At 46.1% G+C, this 16,192-nt stretch overlaps 1 long non-coding RNA gene across 2 annotated transcripts; it reads right to left on the bottom strand.

Moving 5' to 3' along the window:
- Window positions 1-4,386: 4,386 nt before the first annotated feature.
- On the bottom strand, window positions 4,387-15,658 carry LOC311604731. Of its 2 annotated transcripts, none has more exons than XR_014781634.1 (3): window positions 15,593-15,658; window positions 8,767-8,898; window positions 4,387-4,498 (listed from the first exon to the last, which is right to left on the bottom strand). It is a non-coding gene; the product is annotated as an uncharacterized lncRNA (long non-coding RNA). The 2 variants fall into 2 exon arrangements; XR_014781635.1 differs by lacking the exon at window positions 4,387-4,498 and adding an exon at window positions 7,989-8,401.
- Window positions 15,659-16,192: the final 534 nt, after the last annotated feature.

Genomic DNA, 16,192 nt, shown 5'->3' with positions numbered 1-16,192 from the left:
AGGGGCTGCTCACAGAGAGGGCGAACGAAGATGAGATAACTTACCTTTAACCTAAAATGACAATAATTAGTATCCTCTACATCCTCTCAAGGAATGCGACAGAAATCAGGACCCTCAGAAAATACAATTCAATGTATTTTGGTTACAGTTCAAAAGAACACAAAATGCAGGGAGCCAAAAATACATGAGCAACTCTCAAGGGGGCTGAGCACTCAATGGTCACTCAGAACGTCTACCTGTTGTGTCTCCTCAGTAGCCATCATCCACAGCAAAAAGGCTGCTTCTCTGCTCCAGGCTGAGAGCAGCATAATTTATGGGCACAACACCTTTTTAGAAAGCAGTTTTATGGGCACAACATGTGTATTTAGCGAAACAGCAGCAGTGTTTTCCAGCTAGGGGCTATCACCGCCCTACCCGTAAGCTTTGATCAAGTTTACAGTGCTGGGCATGACTTCCCAACTCAACCAGGAAGTAACAGCTTACTCTCACTGTCTTCTGGGTAGGCTGCAGACACGTGTTGCACTCATGAATGCACAGCAAATGTGGTTACCTGCACAAGACCTTGCCCAAAAGCAGGCCATTATTCTGTCATGGATAAGTAGGGCCTCATGGGAATGAGAAACCACCTCTCCAGGAGGAGCTATTGGTAGGTAATAGATGCCTGGGAAGGGAGAAGCGTTTTGTCAGGGGTGTAGCACTGGTGACCTGTTCATGATCTGATAAGTCCCAGCCCTTGCGCCGCATGCTCCTATCACCATTACAACTGACCTCACTGAGTTATACCCACCACCCATCATGGTAGGTCTAGTTGGGAAGAGAAAGGGGTCTGATGGACTAGAAAAGGACAAGAGAGGACAGTAGAAGGTAACAGGGCTGAAAATACATTGTATACATGTATGAAGTGGTCTAAAAAAAAAAAGACAGATTAACTTTTAAGAACTAAAAGCTAATGAAATAGCAAAGAAAACAAAATGCATCCTTCAGCAATGTACAAAGCCAAGGCCTCCTCCAACAAAGGAACAGTCAAGGAATTGCTCTCTACATGTGATGGTGAATTACAGCTGGCAAATTGATGAGGTCTAGAATCACCGGGGAGACACCACTGAGCATGCCTCTTGGGGGATGTGTTGATTAGTTTTATGTCATTTGGGAAAAGAGACTCTCAGCTGAGAAGAATCCCTCTGCGAGACTGCAAATAGGCAAGTCTGCCAGGCATTTTCCTGATTGAGGATTGATGTGGGAGGGCCCAGCCCATGGTGGGTGGTGCCAACCTTGGGCAGGTAGGGCCTGGGACATCTAAGAACACAATCTTGTAGCAATAGAAACTGAAGCCAAGATAAGGGATTACTTTGATAGGATTAACTGATGTAAGAAGACCAACCCACTATGAGTGACCATTCTGTGAGGTAGAATACCAGACTGACTAAAACAGGGGAAGTGGCCAGGCATGGTAGTACATGCCTTTATTCCAAGCATTCAGGGAGGCAGAGGCAGTGACTGCTGTGAGCTCAAGGCCAGCCTGGTCCACAAAGCAAGTACAGGATAGCCAAGGCTACACAGAGAAACCCTGTCTTGAAAACAAACGAAAGAGAAATGATTTGAGCAGAAACATTCATTTCTTCTTCTTCTTCTTCTTCTTCTTCTTCTTCTTCTTCTTCTTCTTCTTCTTCTTCTTCTTCTTCTTCTTCTTCTTCTTCTTCCTCTTCCTCTTCCTCCTCCTCCTCCTTCTTCTTCATAGAAATTACTACTGCTAGTACTATTACTACTATTATTTTGTTTGTATATGCCTGTGTGTGCATGCATGTGTATGTATGTGTCCATGTGCATGTGCCTGTGTATGTGTCCCTTACATGTGTGGAGGGTCAGAGGACAACTTGCAGAAGTTGGCTTTCTCCTTCTAGCGTTAAGCTAGACAGTTAAGGTGAGGTCATCAGACTTTGTGGCCAGCACCTTCACCCACTGAGCCATTTTCCTGGCTCCATTCTCAGCTTCTGCCCCCGGCTCCTGCTGCTGTGTCTTTCCTACTGTCAGTGATCAGCTCCGGTTCCTCTTTATTCTCTCTGCCATAATACACTGCCTCATTGTGACCCAGAAATGATGGGGCCAGACATCTACACTATCAGCCAAAACAAATCATTCTGTGTGGTCTCTCTTACGGTCTTGCCGCAGTGATGGAAATCTGGACCAACAGCCACCTAAATAGCCATCAAGAGACAGAGGAGTCCAGAGTGAATAAAATATCGCAGCTAGCAACCAAATGTACTGGGCATTTGGAATGTATCAGTGTTTGCAGTTCTTTAAAGAATTAAAGGTTTTCAAGACAGAAGAATGTGTGTTGATTCCTAGGGCTGGATGAATGACTTGTAAGCTACAGAAGCAGCGGAATTTGTGGTTGGAAGTTTCTGGGCACCACAGCCTTATGCCTTTGAAGCTCCCTGTCCTCATGTGTCCCCTTACCTGGGACCTTATGGTTTCTGTCCACTCTCCCCTAGGTCTTGAGCCATATAAAGGAGGAGATGGTGATGGAAGGGACGGGGAAAACCATTCCACCCTGCACTGACCACATGGAGCCAGGGCCAAGCAATGTTTGTGGTGGGAAGTCATCGCTGGTACTTACACATTCATGCTTACTGGGGTTCAAATACACCCATGGCTCGATTTTAAGCATGTAACCTATATAGTTACTTTTGTTATGAAAAGACACCATGACCAAGGCAACTTCTAGGAAACTTCTGTCCCCCTGGCAGGCAGAAACACATTTCCCAGGTTTCTGAGGAATGCTGAGAGTGTCCTTTGATCAATGACATCAATCTGCTGAGCCCCATCATCTTGGACATAGTCAGGGGCACTGCATTTGTGTGTGTGTGTGTGTGTGTGTGTGTGTGTGTGTGTGTGTGTGTGTGTGTCAGGGGTGGAGGACCTCACACTCGGCACCTAAGCCTCTGGTTTTCCTAAAGCACCAAGGTTCTGTTGCTCATGTGGTTGTTAATCCACAGCAGAACTCACTGCACAGTAGTGGATAGTCGGGAGGTCATGTGCCAGGAACTGCCTCACACCATTCAAATTCACACACACACACAAACACATACACACACAAAAACAAACAAACAAAAAACTGTGGCAACTACTTCAAGGCCTCCTGGTGGTACAGGCCTAGCATTTCACCATCTTAGCTTTTCGCCTGGTCCTGTTACTCTGAGAAGGAAGGCCATGAATTAAATGGTAGCCACGTATTTCTTGAGTGTCTACACACATACAGGTCCCCTGTGGGAGCCTTTTTTCTAGCAGAGACTCCCAGGAGACTCAGTCCTGAGGCTTCTGTTTGCTGCGTGAGGTACCACCTGTGGATGGTGGCTTTCTGCACCTCACTTGTGTAGTACTTGGCTGTCACCAGTTGGCACCATTGAAAACTGTTCGTTATATGTTCTTAATGAGCCAGGAAATTAAGGTAATAGAAGGCTATCTATGCTGCCCGACCTCTGAGAGTTCTTCATTTTTAACTAAGCTCACAGAGGAAATACATTATTTTTATAACCTTTTTATGACTCAAACAGCATGTTTACTGTAGAAAAAAATTAGAAAGGCATAGATAAGCAAAATGAAGAAATTAAAAGTCAACCTCTGTGCCTGAAGATAATTACTGTTAACATTTTGGTGATATCCTTTCTGGCTTTTTCTACGTGTGTGCATCAAGTGTTTAGATTGAATCACACTGTTTATATTTTATAACATGATTTAATAATGTATGGATAAAATCTTTGTCAGTAATAACTTTATGGCATTTTAAATGGCTACATAGTTAATGAAATCTCACGTATGTTTGTTTATTTAATTGAACCAATGATTGAGATATGTTTACAGTAATTCCTGTTTAAGTATTATAAAATATATTGCAGAAAGAATTAATGAAATATTCATAGGCACAGTAATGATTACGTGCCATGTAAAAAACAACTTGAAGTTTGATAGTTTTATGAGTGTCTGAACATTTTATGAAATTACCTCCCAGGAGTGTTCCCTCCTCCATCTGTACAGAATATAACACTTCACAAGTCCTGGTCTTCCTTTACGCTCCGCGACCTTAGGTTCACAGGTTATTTCTCTTGTGTCTGCTGCAGAACGCCCAACAGATGCAGCATGGAGGAGGAAGGACTTGTTCGTATGCCTGCCCACAATTTTAGGAATATCAGCCCACCGTGGTGGTGAAGGCATAGCAGCTATGGCTTGGTCCCCGGGAGCCCCAGTTATGCCAGCTAACGCCCATGTCCCTGTGGTTCTGCAACTCCGGAAATCCTCCTAGCAGCTGAGGGACAAGTGAGAAAGTTCACGTGCCTGTAGGTACTTCACTAGAGATTCTGTCTTTGGTCTCCACAGGCTGATGACCATCTCATGACATAAAGCAGATTTATTCCAGCCACAAGACCCTCGTGCTGTTAACAGTCCCAAAACTGTTCAAACTTCTCAAATGTCCTCTGTGCAGGCTCCTCACTGTGAGCCCCTGGAAAACCGAGAAAGAAGATATGCGTTTGTAATATGTAATGGCACTGAGAAAAGGTTTGGTTCTAGAGGTGCAACATGGAATGTGGTTAAAAGCAAAAAGCAAGCAAGCAAACAGCAGGCCAAAGCAGGACTGAAAACAAGCAGGGGAACTCTCACTGTAGCCACCTTCATGCCTTGTATAAGTGGAGCGTGTGGTGGCCAGTCTTGGCTGAGCTCCAATGTCCTGAGGTCTCTGCTGCAGCTTACTCACAAACTTCATAGCTCCATATGGTGACTTTGGTGCCTGCCGGCAAGGAGTTTATATTCTGAAATGCATAGCCTGGTTCCCTTAGCTGTTTTTAAAAACCACTGTGCAGGTTTCCACGACCTTATGACTTGTGGGTTTTGCATGTCTGCAAAATCGTCATCAGATAGAAGGTGCCGGGTTCTGACAGAAGCCTGAGTTGCATCTCAGCAGTCGCAGCTGGCTTTGAGCTCTGGCTCAGCCAGGCCAAGGAACACATTCCCCTCAGCAACCAGGGCACTGTCCTCTCACATGGACTTCCTTTTTTTTCTTTTTAAATATATTTTATTAATTTATTCATATTATATCTCAGTTGTTATCCCATCCTTTGTATCCTCCCATTCCTCTCTCCCTCCCATTTTCCCCTTACTCCCCTTCCCTATGACTGTTCCTGAGGGGGACCTCTTCCCCCTGTATATGCTCATAGGGTATCAAGTCTCAGATGGACTTTCATTTTATGACCTGGAGCCTCCCGTGGTGAGAGTCTCACCCTCAAGATAGCTTTACAATTGTCTCCATTCAAAGTCCTATTTTTTTTTTCTCTCATGGCACTAATTCCTAACAATTAAGGCCTCACCCACAGCTTTCGGTGCGTGAGTCTTCCTCTCCCTCACCGAACAGCGTGTTTCTCATATCTTTCTTCTTGCTTTTTGTTCTTAGTTCCCACTATAAGCCTGACTAAATCCAGGCGGCAGCAACCATGCCACAGACTTGCACTGCAGCGCCTCTGCAGCGCCGCACTGTCTCGAGACTTCTTCCTTTGCCAGAATGTAACAGGATCGACTTCTTGTGTAGTCCCAATAGAGTCTCTGCTTCGCTCCAGAGCACATGGTTGCTGCTCACTGTTAGATTTGAACTGCATCTAGCCCTCCAGACTCTGAGCAAAAAGGCCCGTGAAGCTCTGCTCATGGCACTATAGGGCTTCTCTGGTCCCCACCACAGGACTCCCCCGCAGTCCTCCTCTGAACTGTCCTCTGGGCTTACTAACCGCACAGCCAAGTTTATCACTGCAGTGAGCCTGCTTCTCAGCGTCGAGTTTCTCTCAGTGTCTTTGCTTGTCTCGGTAACGGAGTGTCTGGCAGAAGCTACGTGAAGGAAGAGGGTTGTTTTGGCTCGTGGCCTTACAGGGTACCCGTCCGTCACGGTGGAGAAGGCTAGCAGCTGAAGTGGGCTTGTCTGCAGGAGCTCGTAGCTGCTGCTTCTCATAGCTCACATTTCAGCAGAGCAAGGAGCCAGTGTAAAGCTTTAAGGCCCAGTCTTAGTCATTCATGGCTGCAGACCACACCCCAAAACAAACTATAACCTCCCGGACTGTGTAATCAGCTGAGGCCACACATTCCTTCTAAAAATAGCCTGTGTGGCCATTTCAAACCACAAATGAAAAGGTCCCCACAGGCTCTTAGGGAGTGGCTATTAGGAGGCGTGGCCTTGCTGAAGTAGGTGTGGCCTTGGTGGAGGAAGTGTATCACTGTGGGGGCCTCCTATGCTCAAGCTAGACGCAATGTTACTCTCTTCGCGCTGTCTGCCAATCCGGATGTAGAACTCCCATAATGAAAAAGGACTTAACCTCTAAACTGTAAGCCAGCCCCAGTGAAGTGTTTTCCTTATTAAGACTTTCCATGGTCATGGTGTCTCTTCACGGCAACAGCAATCCTACCGGTTCTAATAGGTAAAACAAACATGTCATAGTTTAAATGCAGTTGCTTTGGTCACTGGTGGGTTTTGGTAGGGATTTCGTGATTATTTACCATTTGACTCGCTTATTTTTGAAAACTGCCTTTTCATGTCTTTTGTCTGTTTTTCTGTTGATGGATTTTGTGAGGGACAGGAAATTCTCCCCGCCTAGTGGCTGTGCCTGCTTCCCCCTTTTCGATGGGGTTGTGGTATCAAGTGTGTAAGGACCAAAGACCTTTCTTCTAGCCTTTCCTCAAAGTATTCTTTTCTCAGGCTGAATGGAGGCAAGCAGTGGGGGTTTCCGCTGTTTGCCCAGGAGGTCTCCTCGCCTTTCCTGTGTTCAGAGCCCTCCCCAGTGTCTCCCTTCCCTGACAGCCAGTGCTTGCCTCTCTAGGTAGAGGCTGGCTTACGGTGTTGGCTTTATGTCTCCGAGCTGAGGCTGCAAGTCCCCTTCTAAGTGCGGTGGGCATCTGTTGGTACCTCCCCTGTGGGACCAAGTCCGAGTCATCCTTCATGGAACGGTGTCTGACATCGCAGTCTAGTGTAGCTCTCTTTCCCCACAGCCGCTGCTCTCAACGACACTGACGAAGAGTCTCTACACAAAGCCTCATGCTGGATCTGCTCTGGGCAGCACACGCTCCAGCAAATATATCCATGGATACCGCTTGGATTTTTATATTAGAAAAGCTCCAACCATACTGTGAACTCAGAGGGGTAATAACATTTTTGGTGTTTAACATTATTATTATTTTTTTTTTTTACTATAAATCTAGTGCTATGACAAACAGGTTCTCTCAGTTGCTGTCTTATCAAATCCATATACTACAGAGAAGCTATTGTTCCCTGACAAGGAAACTAAGCTTAACATGTTCATATTCACACAATCTTGAGGGTAAAAATGCATTCCCACCTAGGGCTCCAGACTCAGCCTCTTCAGAGGCCGAGGGATTCCTGAGGCAAGTTCAGCTCTCTCAGGGCCCCTGAGCATTTTTCCCACTTGCAAGAAATGCTAGACAGCTTCCTCCCTCAAGGAGGGAGGGAGAGGCTCTGAGGCCCTAGAAGTAAATGGAAGGTCACGTGTCTGGGAGAGCAAAACCCTGCAGATTCTCAAAGGTCCCCGCCCGGCTTTATTAGAAGATCACTGTTGAGGGCAGAGACTGACAGCTGTGCCGGGGAGAGCACCTGCCTGCTGTGTGAGTGAGTGCCAGGGTTGCAGCTCTCCTGGGTGGGCTGGTGCCTTTGAGTCATTGCTCACCCACACTCCTGTTAGTAACCCCAACAAAAACTCAGTGGCTCACCAAGTTGGGGCATCGGTGAGCTCATTGCATTCCAATCTGGAGTGTGTAAAACTGTGCTCCCCGGGGAAACTTGGCTACGCAGAAGGTGTGTGTAAGCTGCCACTTGTCTCTGTGTTCTGATTCTCGCTTCTACACCAAGGAACAAGGAAGGGCTAGCTTTGCTTCAATGCACCAGCTCACCAGAAAGCGTTAGCTTTGCTTCCAGCCCAACGTAGGCCTATAAGACAAAGACTAGAATCTCAGTTGGACAAGAAGGATGGGGTGTGGGTCACTGGTCTTCTCTTTTTCTTTTGACAGTTCCACATGCATACATACAGTCTATGGTCATTACAGTCGCCCTCTGGGTGCCCTCTGTTATCTGTCTCTCTTTCTCTTTGGTCCCTTTCTTTACCTGGCTCCACCACTGAAGAGAATGACACACTATCTTTCAGCTACCATTAATAGCTCCTCCTCAGGTAGGGGGCCAGCCTCACAGATACTTCTCCATCCATGATGGAGTGCTGAAGGGCCTGGCCTTGTGCAGGGGTCTACAGCTGCTGTGTGTTTGTGATGGCAACAGCCGTACTGCATCAAGATGGCACTGCTCTGCTTCAAGCTCTGGCTCTTACGTTCCTTATGCCCCATGTTCTGCAGTGTTCCCTGGGCACTGGAGAGGGGAGATACAGATGCCTCGGTCAGGCCTGAGGACTCAACAGTTACCCTTTCCAGCACTTTGATATTGGTCTCTGTATTACCCATTTCCCTCTATAAAAAGGGGAGCCTCTTTTTAGAGGCTGAGAGCAGTACTAATCTATGGGTGTAAACATTAATGTGTAGAAGGGAGTTTGCTGACATGTCAGGGAAACAACAGCTGTCCTCCTTTCATCTCATGACCTCCCAGACATAGGCTTTTGGTCAGGTTTTCAGTACCAGCTGTGTGTTCCTCCCCACAGAGTTGGCCTTTAATCCAATCACAAAGAGTTGGTGTCCGAGAGGTAGTCAAGTCACTCACTTGCACCAGTGGCCTCTTACCTGGCGGGTCCGTGTGGCAGCATGCTTGCGCTATAGCTAGAACAGACTGTTCTCTCTCCCAGCAGGTTGCGGGGTAGCATCTTCCAGGGCTAACAGTTTGCCAGCTCACTTCCAACTCTGTCCCTTTGTGTCCTGTAACCAAGTGTATTGTGTCTTTAGCAATAGAGTCTCACCATCTAGCTCCGGTGGGCAGCCGGGTCAATGGCCATAGCCTATATTCTTTTGAAAGCCTCTGGAAACTCTCTAATTCACAGGGAGGTATTCCATACAGGACCCTGGGGGTTCGGGAGTTCTCAACCTCCCTGATGCGGTGGCCCTTTAATACAGTCTCCCCTGTGGTGGTGACCTCAACCATAAAATTATTTCCGTGCTACCTCATAACTGTGATTCTGCTACTGTTATGATTGTAAATAACTGATATACAATACCCAAAGGGGTCGAGACCCACTGGTTGGTAATGGCTGCTTTAAGAGTTCATGAATTCTGGAGCCACATTATCCACCCATGTAGGATATCTTCATTTCAAGCTCTTCGTTTACTTTAATTAAAACTTATTTTATTATTGTTGTTGCTATTATTATTGTTGTTGTTGTTGTTTAGTGTGTGATGTGCATGTGGGGGTGGCACACGCACACCACAGCATTCATGCGGAGGTCAAAAGACAACATTTAAGACTCAATTCTTTGCCTTCATGTGGTTTCTAGGAATAAACTGAGCCCATTGGGCTGTAACTGAAGAGCTCTCTCTCTTGGCTTTATTTTTAAGTAGCAGGTTTACAGCTGCCTTTTTCATGCCCTCAGTGTTTTTAACCAGGCTCTCCCCATTTGCACACAGTCCCCCATCCCCCACTGCAATATCACTTAAACTTTTTCACACTGAATTGTAGTCGTTCCTTCCCACCCCTCTGCACCCCCCACCCCCCCTCCCCTACACACTCTGCTATCACCTGCGTGTAGTACCTGCCTGCTTTAGAACCTCCCCTGCTGAGGTGGCTCCTTTACTGTTTTCTCTTTGCTTCAAACACTAACTACCTGAAACACAGAAATTTTATGTTTCAAAGCTAGGATCTGCCAACAGTAAGCAAAGTTTCCTTTCCCCCATATCTTCTCCAGCATCTGTTGTCATTTGATTTCTTTCTTTCTTCTTCTTCTTCTTCTTTTTTTTTTTTTTAATACTTCATTCTGGGATAAGATGGAATCTGAACGTAGCTTTTATCTGCTTTTGCTTGGTGGAGATTTACGTTAAACGTGCTTCCAATAGCTGTTGTTTCTTCCTCTGAGAGTTCTGTTCAGCACCAGAAGCCCAGTTTTTGATGGAGTCATTGATTTTTCTTGTTGAGGAATGACAACGAAACAGTGTGCCCTGTTACAAGTGAATTTCAGATAAACAATCAGTATATGTGTGTGTGTGTGTGTGTGTGTGTGTGTGTGTGTAACTTACTGTGAGAATATGCCATGCCATTTTTCTTCATATAGTATTTTTATGCCAAAATAATTTATAGGCAATCCAAATTTATCTGTGCTGTCCTGTACTCATCTGACTCCCCTGGCCCTGCCCCCAGCAGCAGTACTCTGTAATTGGGCCCTCTGCCCAGTTGTCACCGCTAACTCTCATGTGCTAAAAGTGTCCTTGGGCAAAACAGGTGGGTTGGTTGCCACAGGGAGCCCCTTCCCGGGGTCTGCAGCTTCCAAGTTTGTTCTTTACAGATTACAATCCACTCATGTTCTGTATGGGTGTGCTGTAGCGAGCATCACAATTATGATTTGTGTTGCATTGTAACGAAATTGTAACTATGCCAGTGTCTTCCTAAAACAGTCCCACGGTGTTCTCTCAACACCTGAGGCTCCTCACCTGCCCTGGCCCGTGTCCACCTTGTGCATCTCATCTCTGCTCCTCTCCCCTCAGCTCACTGGCCCTTGCTTTAGAAACTTCTGGTTGCAGTAAGAGCCTGCTGTTCTTGTCAGTGTTCTTTTGTATTTGCTGCTCCTCCGTGTGGAAGGCTCTTCAGACAAGCGTTGTGTAGTGTGACCCTCTGGTTTCTATGGCTCCTGCTCAAGTGTCTTGTCAGAGATTGTCTTTGACAACCTAGGGGAGGAGAGCTGTCATCCCTTGTTGGTCACTTTCTGGCAGATTAATTCATTTCTGCTCTAACAACTCAATGGCATTCAAATGATCTTTATTCATGTGTTTGTCTAGTCATTGTGTCTGTCACCTCTCAGGGAAAGTCACGTGCCTTTGTGCTTCTCCCTCATCGGTGTATCTCCAGCCCATGGGGTAGACCCTGGTGCAAGCTGGGAGCTCTGGATATAGTGGAGTCTGTCCTGTCGACCTCGAGGGCTGTGTCCATGAAAGCAGACATCCGAGCTGGAGCAGATTGCAGGCAGTCCCCTAGGTGAAGATGTGTGCATCTAGCCTTTCACGGAAGGTTTTTCAAGATAAACATGTGCGAGAGGGGAGTAAGAACTAAGGCAGGCAAAAAGTCCAGGCTAAGTCTTGGTCCATACTGACTCTCAGGAGGTTCAAGCCAGATTGGACCCTCTTGTGACAGGCAGGTGTATCCTGGGAGCCCATTAGCACCCAAGGTTTTAGGCTTCCCAGTACCGGCTGCTGCAGCACCAATAACCAATGGCAATATGATGAAGGTTTCCTGGCTATATGACCCATAAGAAGCCAAATAGCAGGGCAGCTGAAGCATAGGCAAGCAGAGTCAGGAAGGATATCTGGCAATGTAGGAATCCGTCTGGGGTCCCTACAGCATCCTCGACAGCAGTCCTGGAACAGGACTCCCCACATCAGCAGGACAGTTTGCCATCCTCCTCACAAAGCTCTATGCAGGTGTTGCCAGATGCCTGGGGGATGGCTGAGGCAAGTCGAGAAGTAGGTGTGAGGGCCTCTAGTGAACCAAGGGTCAAGGAGGAAGAGAGCTCCTGTTCCCATTCTGAGAGACATCACACTGTGTCTGGCCAGGCTTCTTGGCAAGAACAACAGCAGCACAAGTGACCGGGTGGGGCTTTTTGAATAGCAGTGGGCAGGACAGGTTGGGGAGGTAGGGTGAGTGTCTTTTTAAGAAGGATGGAAAGCCATGCCTTCCAAGGTGTGAAGGTGGCAATGGGGGGGGTGGGGTGGGGAATTGAGACTATCTATTATCAGATAATGGAAAGCCACAGGTCAGAGTCCAATAGAAACAGCTAAATGCTCCAATGAGATGGCACTGCAGGGTTAATATGGTCCTGGCCTTAACAACTTCAAAGGACTCTGCGCGTCATCTACTGTAATGTAATAGTTACACAGGGTGAGGTGGCACTCGAAGAGTTGGCAAGCGTCCATTTAAAGTACATGGCTGTTTCGCGGCCACTGCTTTATATTGCTATAATTCACCAGTTTAATATCATAATGAAAAATCCTATTACGTTATGACCAATCCAGGATTGCTAGGATGGAAACAGCATCTGGGGCTGTGCACCAAGTTTCACTAATTTATTAGCCTATTTACTTGAGACGGGGTGAGAGTAAAGCCTCTCTCTGAATGCTAGCTGCGTGGTTTGGGGAAGAACTCTCTTAGGTGGTCAAGAGAGGGGATTCTTCACCAGCCACGCAAGGTCTGATGAACTCATTCCGAACTCTTCCCCACACCCAGTAGTGTTCCTGTCGTGCTGATCATGTGTCCTGTAAGACTTTAGAAAGAATCGTCGCATTTATTATTATTGTACATGTCAGGTAAGACTTTGGGAGTCTGTTCTCTTCTTCACAGTGGGTTCCAGGGATGGGACTTTTATTGGTACCCCGGCCTGCAAGCATCTTCATCCACTGAGGAGCCATCACACATGCCCAGCCTGTGTAATGTATTCTGAATCCCCAACTATATACAAGTAACTCTTAGCCAGACACCCCAATTCTAAAATAACTCAAGCATTTTAACGGTGGAAGTTGTTAGGAATGCTATTTGTGGAATTGAATAGGTTCACTTTGATTAAAAACAAAAACAAAAACCAAAGTCTAAATGGAACCACAGTGTAGGCCTCCCCCTTTGGAAATCAGCCCCTGCAGCAATCGCTTTATGTGCAAGCCGTGGGTCCTTATTCTTGTTCCATAAGGACCAAGTGACCAAAACAGTCGGTCCTCAGAAACACGTATTCACACTTCCTGTCTCCTGTACAGTCGGACCCGTGCATCTAGCTCAGCTGATAGCTTTAAAAGTGGAAGTGTTGTTTTAAAGTAAATCCAACTCACTGGTAAGGACACAGGCCTGCCTGTGTTATTGGCTACTTAGAGAATAGAAGGAACAAAAACAAGATGGGCGTCTTTAAAGCTGTGACAGAGCGGGAACAAAGGGGATGCAGATTTCTTCAGATGCTCACAGGGTGTAGCTGGGCAAATACAGGCTTTCAACAGGGTGGACCTGCCAGGCTACTCAGAGATGAGTCAAGGCTGCTCTTAGCTGTTCTGCTCTTGTGGCTCTGTGTTCTAGAAGTTTCATATCCTCACCAAGAGACAAAGAGAAAGACTCTCTCTTACCTGCTGACCCATCTCCTTGGCTCTGCAATGCTTTATTTGAGACACAGTCTCATGTGGCCCAGGCAAGCTCAAAATCACTGTGGAGGCAAAGATGACCTTGAACTTCCAATCCCCCTGCCTCCACCTCCTAAGGGCTGGGATTGTAGGTGTGTGCCACCATGCCAGCATAGAACTCTGCCTTCCTTCTGCTAGACAAGGACTACCATTGAGGCTACATCTTCCACCCCTCAGTTTCACAATTAGTGCTGTCATCTGTGTTTGGGACTTTTCACACCCCCCATCCTACCCAAAGAAACTCATTAACCATAAACTATTTCATCTCCTCAGAAACTGCTAACAGTGAACACATATTTTAATTGTGCATTTGCCTATTCTGGACATTTCATATAATAAACCAGGGTGTCTAGAGCTTTTCGCAGTGTGGTGTGCTTAAGGTTTATTTTCATGATATTCCCATCACTGGTTCTTTTTTTCCCTACTCATATCATGCTCCACCTTAAGGACAGTCTTCATTTTGCTCATCAGCAGCATGACCATTCGCGTCGTCTCCACTTTTCGACTGTAATGATTACCTCGCTATGAAACTTCACATCTTTTCACATCTCTTTGCTAAATCAGAGAAATGGAATTGATGACCTATAGGTTCTGTTCATTCAGAAAACTGTCTGTGTTCTGCCCTGCTTCCCTCTCTCATGAGCTTGTGAGTTCAAATGTCCCCAGCTCTTCTCATTTTTCTGAATTAGTCCAACTTAGGGAGTCAGGGTCAATGATGCTGGCTCATAGTTCCCAGAAGGCACATGGTCCTGGGTGCCATCAGACTGTTGGCAACATGCATGCCTTCTGCTTGGGTCCTTTTTTCTGACACAAATTGAGATTCTTTTCATGTTATAGTTGATCACAGAGTTCATTAGACACCTTGTGCACAGACTCTCATTCAGTCCCTGATCTGATGCCATCTTCTCTGTGCTGACAGTACTCTTCTGGTGGTGTCCTCCGGAGCCAAGTGTGTCTACTCTTTCTCTCGCTGCTGTTTCTTGATGCCAACATTTCAGCCTTTTAAAACCCCCTGTTGCTGCCCTACTGTCAGCAGGAAGTAATTAAGAGGATTACTTCACCTTTTATTCATTTGCAAAGGCTGAAATGGTATGCTCCAAGCGTGGGACAAACAGCTCTGGGTTTCCCCAGCACTCCTCAGTCCCTGTCCACTGCAGGACTTGGCTGACATAGCCTGCCCTCCACCTTAAACTTTCAGGGCAGAACTTTTCCTTCCTTTTCATGATATAATTTGGACATTTGTTGCTATTGCTTTTTTTCTATCTCTTTTCTCCCTTTACATGGCAGCCAAAAGCTGCTTCCAATGAACCTACATTTATATAGTTTATATACTTTAACTTGCCTTATATGAAACAATCCAACATTCCTCATTTTTTAATTATAGGAAAAGGTAGGAACATTAAGATCGTGCTTCAGTCTGCCTACCTGTGATGTCATCACTTACCTGCTACTCTCCCTCCCTCTCTCTCTCCCCACTCTCCCTACCCCCCCCCCTCTCTTTCTTACTTTTTTACCCCTTTCCTTCTTCCCCCATGCTCATTTAATAAATTCCTCTATAACATAATATCTGCTGCCTGGTACCCTCTTAAACCTTATCACCTTAGACCCTACTGCGTTACTTTTTAAACATAGCAATCTCCTCCACACAGCTTCAAAACCACCTTAGGACACAACCTTACAACTGGTTTAAAGTCTCTGTTGAGGACATCTAATGCCTAAGCTTTCTGGTCCCTCCCTTGCCACATGTGAGCCATTTCCCCGCATCCCACTTCATGCATATTTTCAGGGCTGCAAATTGAACTGAACCCAGGACCCTGTGCATAGAAGGCATGCATATGCATTCCATGACAAAGCTGCATCACCAGCCTTCCGTATAACAATAACAAGTCCACAGTTTAGTTGATAATATATGGCTATTTTGGAAATCAGATTTCTCCTCCCTCCCTGGGATTCACTGCCATCCATGTTTGTGGCTGATATTGCATCTCCTTGTTTAGGGACATTCCTGTGTGAATTCTATAAAGCCGAGAAGCCTGAAGCCTCTGCTCTCTTATCTTATTATCAATGATGGCAACATTTTAAAGGCACAATTTAATTGCATAAATAATGAGTTTTGTTGCAACATTTCATGTGTGTGCTTTGAGTTATAGCCAGGTCCTCTCACCCCTTTGCTCTTGTTAATCCTGAAATTCACAAGAGAAAAGCCACCTCCACAATTTTGGCCCAAATTTGAAGCAAGCTTTAATTAAATACTGACCTGGTAGGAGTCTGGTCAGGTGACTCTCTGGAATCCCAGCAAGGGGTGATGAGTCACACCTTGAAGGGGTTCTTTAAGGGCAAAGCTACATGGCTACTGTATTTCCCATGTGGCTTTGCTCTTTTCCGAGAACTACAACTCCCAGATTCCAAGACACTACCTGGCCCTTGGCCAGGCTGGGCTTACAGGTTGACTTTGGCTCTTAGCACTCTTTGTGATTGGATGACTATGGCAGAATTACAAATGGTCAGAGTATTGAAACTGTGCCAGGCAGTATAACCCAGAGCTGTGGCAGAGGCTGGGAGATACATATGAAGAAAAGATAGGGCTTTCTTTGTTTTGAGGCAACTTGTAACAATTTCACAATTTATAATGCCTGCTCACTTCTTTCCTTTTGTTTGTACAGAGCTTCAAGGTCACCCAGAGGTCGGATATTCCGATCTTAAGCATTTTTCTGAGCTTTTACATAGCCCTGAGTGCAAGGAGGGGATTCTGGGACTCCTGGTACATACTGCGTCTTTCCAAAATGCCTATGAGCATCTTTGTTGTTTTCAGATTATCGTTTAGAATCTGCGGGGAGCCCTCTCTCAGTGTGGATGT

This window comes from Acomys minous (assembly GCF_964271855.1).
Source record: "Acomys minous genome assembly, chromosome: 9".
In the NCBI taxonomy this organism is placed as follows: domain Eukaryota; kingdom Metazoa; phylum Chordata; class Mammalia; order Rodentia; family Muridae; genus Acomys; species Acomys minous.
This window is presented reverse-complemented; position numbering and strand designations above follow the sequence as displayed.